Genomic DNA, 6000 nt, shown 5'->3' on the forward strand with positions numbered 1-6000 from the left:
CTGAGCACACATCTGTGTACTACCCTTCCACTATATAAGCCCCATCACATTTTTCATGACACTCAGGCTTCTGGTAAAAACCCACCAAAATAAAATACAGGTTTTGCCCTTCACTTATTTATTTCACCGTTAGTTTTCTCAATTTGAGAAATATTTTGATACCGCCAGATTTTTAAAGAAATTTATGTAAAATTATATTGCCTTGGTCCAGGACACAGTCTGCTCTAAATTAGATTTTTTTCCTATGGTAAAAATCTAAAAAAATCAAAATGAAGGCTTTAAATACCTGGGACGTAAACTAAAGAGCCTGTGACAGTTCATACAAGGCTCTTTGAGTTACAATGTAAGCCTCAAGTCTAGGGTTGCAGATAGAGATAAAGAACTTGTCATGATAGAGAGAAAACTTGTGATGTTGATGTAGCTCAGGTATCTGAGTATTCTCAGAAAGGTTTATCTCATGTGTCTTACTGCTATATCTGTACTATGAGCAAAAATAGTCTCATCTCCAAAGACAGAGTCCAATAACAAGGAACTCAACTACTGACCTTATGTAAGGGGAGTATTGAGTTTTTGTACCTAGTGTGCTAAATGTCATTCAAGATGATGTATAAGTATATCGGGCTTATAGAACTTTGTCCTGAGGCATTGAAATGTGAGGTATTGCAGCTTATACTGTCAGGTTTGAGTAAAATCAGATAAAATCTGTCAAGATGAGCAGATTATTGTCATTTTGTGTCTTCTTTGTCAACTTCTGATTTTGAATATAGGTAAGGGTTGTTTTAGTGTACTATAGACTTCGCATATTAGAGATTGCATATAGAGTACTCTGCACAGTAACCGCATAACTGAGCCCAGGCCTGGAAAAAATGGGGAATTTGGGAAACTCATTCCCAGGAAATTTGGTGATCTGAAGGGAAATTATGCTTTTTTGGATTGAGAAATACATAAGAAATACATAAGAAATGCTGGGAAATCCTGATATGTTGGAGAGAAATTTGTCTACATTCCTGGGAAATGAACAATTTTTTCCAGGCCTGACTGAGCCTCTAAGGGCATCTATGAGAAATAATACAAAGACTACGCTCATCAGAAGTATTGGGGCACTTTCAATAGGGTAATGTAAATGAGCTTCCCATCCCCCAGCAATATTGAATTGTGTAATTTTGCTCATTGGTGGCGAAGAGAGTAGGGTTTGGGAGGTTAGGGAAGGGTAATTTTTTCATCTATAGGTGTCTCAACGAGTTTCAATAAGTTATTTAGAAGGAGGTGGCTGGGGGTACTGAGACACAAAATTGACAAAAGTTTGTGATGGTCATCTTCCCTTTGGCCTGTTTTAGCATTCAAACTGCATATTTTGCATGGTTCTTGTGCATTTGTCCCGGTAAAACCGCTTCAGTAATGCTGTATCAGGACCATCAGGTTTGTAAGCCAGTAATGGGTTGCTCTCTTTTACCTTCTCATAATGTCATATAAATTGAATTTAAAGGTGAACCTCATTGAAAATAAAGTTATATATCAATGGAAAGCTTATGATGTCAGGATATTAAAAAAAAATTTTTCCGATTTTTTTGATTGCTAATAAAGCTGAAAAATTAAAAAATGATTGAATTTTGGTCTTTTTAAAAGCGCCAAAAAGCACCCAAATCAATCGTCTATGACCTTGGGAATGCTCGTGGCGTAAGCTCAGGGTTCGTGAGTCACGTGATCCTACTCGGAAACATGTAAACAAGACTTGCTTCCTGTACTTTGCAAGCTGCCCGGCAAGTCTGATTTTCACAATAAAGCTTGAAATTAGAGGAATCTTCAAATTGCTGGTTCCTTCTATATATATTAGAAATAATAGAATTATTGTCAACACATAAATTTTCCGTACATTTTTGACAAAATCAGTCATAACTAGCTGGGTATAACTGGGTAATTGAGTTTGAATTTCGCTGGGATCAATCCCATGCGCAAATGCTACTACCGTTCATGTCATGGACTGAATAAACATGATCGAATAACAAATTAAATAGTTGTTTGTGACATTCCCTATATATTCTTGATTCATTTTAAAATGTCTGATTTAAAAAAATATCGTCTTGCAGTAATTAAAAAATTAATAAAAAACCGCAGATTTCATCAAATCCAGCCCATAAAAGGTTTTCATATTTAGCGTATTGCTGTAATACATTCTTTCCACACAATCGCGATTGAAAGAAACAGATACTGGGCAGATACTTTATTATAAAATAAATACAATTTAGGCTTAGTATGCCGTTATTTGATGGAATTCTGAAATCTGAATAAAATTAAAATATTGTCACTTGTGTCATGATTCTTTAATGATAGTACAATCAGTGTACGGTACTGAAAAAGTGAAACATTCATGTTTTATGGATTACCGAACACGATGCGTAAATTGTTGCTGAATTGCAGGGACGGATATGCACAAACACAGCGACTCGCTTCGGGGCTTCGTCCTCCGTGTTTCATGGGTGTTTCAGCAGATTTGATCAATCGTTCCCTTATATTTGGAACATTTACAGGAATAAATTTTGCTGATGAAGTAGCAATAAGTTGGAAATATCAGAATGTGAATATCAAATCGGTCATTTTGTCTGCAAGTTATACAGTCGCAGATACTGAACACTCGGCGTAGTGAGACTCAGTCAGTCACTGAGCTCATCCCGTATGTATCTATACGAGTTCGCCTATCATACATGACCGCCATGACTGGTTGTAAAGCTAAGAAAAATTAAAAAATCCTGTACATGTAGGCCTACCTTATTCTATTCCTTCATTTTCTCATTGTGATAAGTTCATCTCAACTTGGTGTGACGATCTGTACTGGTAGCACTAGCAGTTGTTTTTTTGTAATCTGTTTTCATTCCGGTTCTTTGGCGAATCTTCGCTCTTCATGCTTTACTGTAATATTCCCTATGCATATCGTGGATGGCTTGGCCTATCCCAAATCACCCCCGCCAGCACTTTTCCCATTTTTAAATCCACACACTTTATTCAGGAACTTCATTCTTAATTTGATCATGATATTTCCTTCATGTTATTCTTATTTTATTGAAGATATTTTTCATGTAAAGTAAGTTGACAATGACTGAATTCGTGCATTGGCCCGATGCATGCCACAGTAATACACGGACATTGTGTTTACAATCAAACCCGAAGTAACTGTGTGTCCCTGGGCTGGCGTCATCAACAAAAGCGCCCAATTTGAACGATTTCGTTTTGTAATTTAGGGGGGGGTGCCAATATCCAATCTTTGCATGGAGATTATGCCTAGCCTGGTACGCTATGTAAATAAAAAATATTCTTTTCTGATTCCTGACATCATAAGCTTTCCATTGATATATAACTTTATTTTCAATGAGGTTCACCTTTAAAAGAACAAAATCCAGTTTGTGACTCAAACAGCAATCTTTTTACATAGCAATACAGTGAATACAGTAATGGAAAATGAAGTGCTATTGTGAGAAAACTGGTTGTGATGCCATACCACAAGTTACGGATCATAGAATCAGTAACTACTCTCTACTTTGGGGCTCATCTTTGCATTACAGCCTACACACCCGTACCCATCATTCATTGTCATTGCACGTTACATTGACTTAACCTGTCATGTATTTCTTTTTTTTTAAACAGCTCTTGAGAAGTGGACTAAACTTCAGGTGTAACTCACTGACGAACAATTCAGACGTACATAAAACGAGGTAGGTTTACTTTATATCATTTTGGTTGGTGGGAAATAAATTGTTTTTAATTCACGATACAAAGAAAGTATGTATATTGGCAAAGGAAGTGATACAAATTGGACAGTGGACATTGAAAAGTGGACACCCAACCATTTTGTACTCAATTTAAGGCTTGAGACCCTACCTTTTGAAACAAAATGAGCATATCAGCTTAATTATGTCGTCAGACTTCATGACAAAATGAGTTCAGACACATGAACTTCAAAATCTTTGCAGTACATATCTACCGGCTATGTGTGCCCTTCAGCTTTAGGGGCAGAATTTTGGACGTGAAAATAAATGTCTTACATTGTCGTGCAAACCACAAGGCTATATCTAGGTATATCTCCACGTCTTGGACGGTATATTTAAAAGATACACCCTTTCAGCGTGAACATGATGAAGAGAGAACCAGCTGAAAATGTAGCCCACAATCCCCGCCGCAATCCCGGCAGCCATTTGAACCGATCAAAAGATTGACACTTTACACTCACACATCATCAGCCTCCTCCTGCACAGGTGCGTTAACTCCCGTCGCTCTGCTCACCTTTTAACTATATCACTAGGATCCACAACATGCTCATCTATCAGGACACATTTTTTTAACCCCAAATACATTTGTATATTCATTGAATGACCTCTGAAAATTTGGGTACAAAAACTCATACCCTGCAACTTGAGGTCAAATTTTGCACTATGATTGTTTAATTGAGGTTATTGAACTATGTAGTTGGAATGAGGCCATTGTGGTCCATAATGCTAAATCTCCATCACATGTTGCTGCATTCTATTAAACATCAAACATGTATACACGCAACATTGCTCGGTATCCTATGGTAAACTGTAAAATTGTGAAATTTTCACTGGATTAATTTTCACGCCTCGCTAATTTTCGACTGCTTCAGTTGTTTTTAAATTTGCGATTCTATGCTATTTGACATAGACCTATACACAGAATGAATATGTTTGTGATTTGTTATTTTCGCGGTATTTCCTCGACATGCAAAAATAAATGTAGCGTGAAAATTTCAATTTTTATTCCACATCACATACAAAAGGGGAATCGGCGGTCATTTGCCTGCCTACCATTGCGTGCCTATTGGCCATGCTCCATAGATAACTGTATGCTAGCTCTTTACTTTATTCCACAACTGTAGGGGTGTAGCCTGGGGGCAAAGAGGGATGGCTAACTCCCTTTGGAACATCCCCCCTTCTCCACTTGAAAGTCGCCTTGCTCCCCCCCCCCCCTCTTTGCTTCCTGCTTGTAAAAAACCCTGTCATAGTTCTGGCACAACTCAAACATCCACATAGTTGTTGGCAATTTTATTTTCACAAAAACTTTCCTAAATTGTCATATATATTCAAATTTTGCATTTTAATTGTCACTTTTTTAATGTCAGCTTTTTCATTTATTAATTTTGAGCAAAAATAAATGACAATTTTGTCCGTGTCAAAGTTGTCAAAATGATAATTGACATCTACTGAAATAATATTAATTTCATCTAGAGAGAAAGAACCGAAAACTTAGCAAATCTAACATGACACTAGTTTCGTAAGCATGCCATCAATATACCAGTGGAGACTTAATGAACATTTTGAGAAGAAGGAAGAATAAAAGGCCAAGTTCACCACCAGTGATCCCTAGGGGTTCATGGCCTAAAGGAGAAAAACCCAGGCATGAAATCAAAGCCAGATTGTGGTATCAGAGCTGTCAGTACCAAGTCCTGAAAGGTTGAAATGAAATGGTCCGCAGTGCCGACTGCCGTTCCAACAGACCGGACCGACCGAGATTTGAGGTTACAATCATGATCATCATATGGCCAGCATGATTGAGCTACAAATTGTGGTTGAACTTGAGAAGAAGATGGCTACTACCAAGAGACAGTACACAGCGGATTGAATAGAGTTAGGCCTATAAATCATAATTTTCCAGTGAAAAGGGTGGCAGGGGGAACCAATATACGGGTAATATCTACCAGGCTTTGGGAGGGGGGCAGGGACTCCAAAAATATACTACTGTACACCTGACCAAAAATAAGGGAGCAAGACAATAGCAAGACAGACCCATTTTTTCCATGGCATTTACCTGTTACAGATTTGCAAGTCTGAAGTCTAACAAAATGTCACAAATGTTGACCCCCAGTGGTAACATTTACAATTTGAGATCGGGTCCATGAAAATTGAGGAGGGTCCATAGGTATCAATCCCAATTTTGGGCTCATCATTTTGAGCACTACATACTGAATATTGCTTGGAACAGTTTTAGGCGAAC

General features: G+C 37.7%; 1 long non-coding RNA gene across 1 annotated transcript in view; it reads left to right on the forward strand.

Annotated features, from left to right (window-relative positions):
* Nucleotides 1–3699, forward strand: part of LOC140162810 (uncharacterized) — a 92504-nt gene extending 88805 nt beyond the window's left edge. The window contains exon 4 of the long non-coding RNA XR_011860350.1: nt 3640–3699. This is a non-coding gene — a long non-coding RNA (uncharacterized lncRNA). The remainder of the gene's footprint in view (nt 1–3639) is intronic.
* The last annotated feature ends 2301 nt before the right edge of the window (nt 3700–6000 follow it).

Source organism: Amphiura filiformis, chromosome 10 (assembly GCF_039555335.1).
Source record: "Amphiura filiformis chromosome 10, Afil_fr2py, whole genome shotgun sequence".
Taxonomy (NCBI): domain Eukaryota; kingdom Metazoa; phylum Echinodermata; class Ophiuroidea; order Amphilepidida; family Amphiuridae; genus Amphiura; species Amphiura filiformis.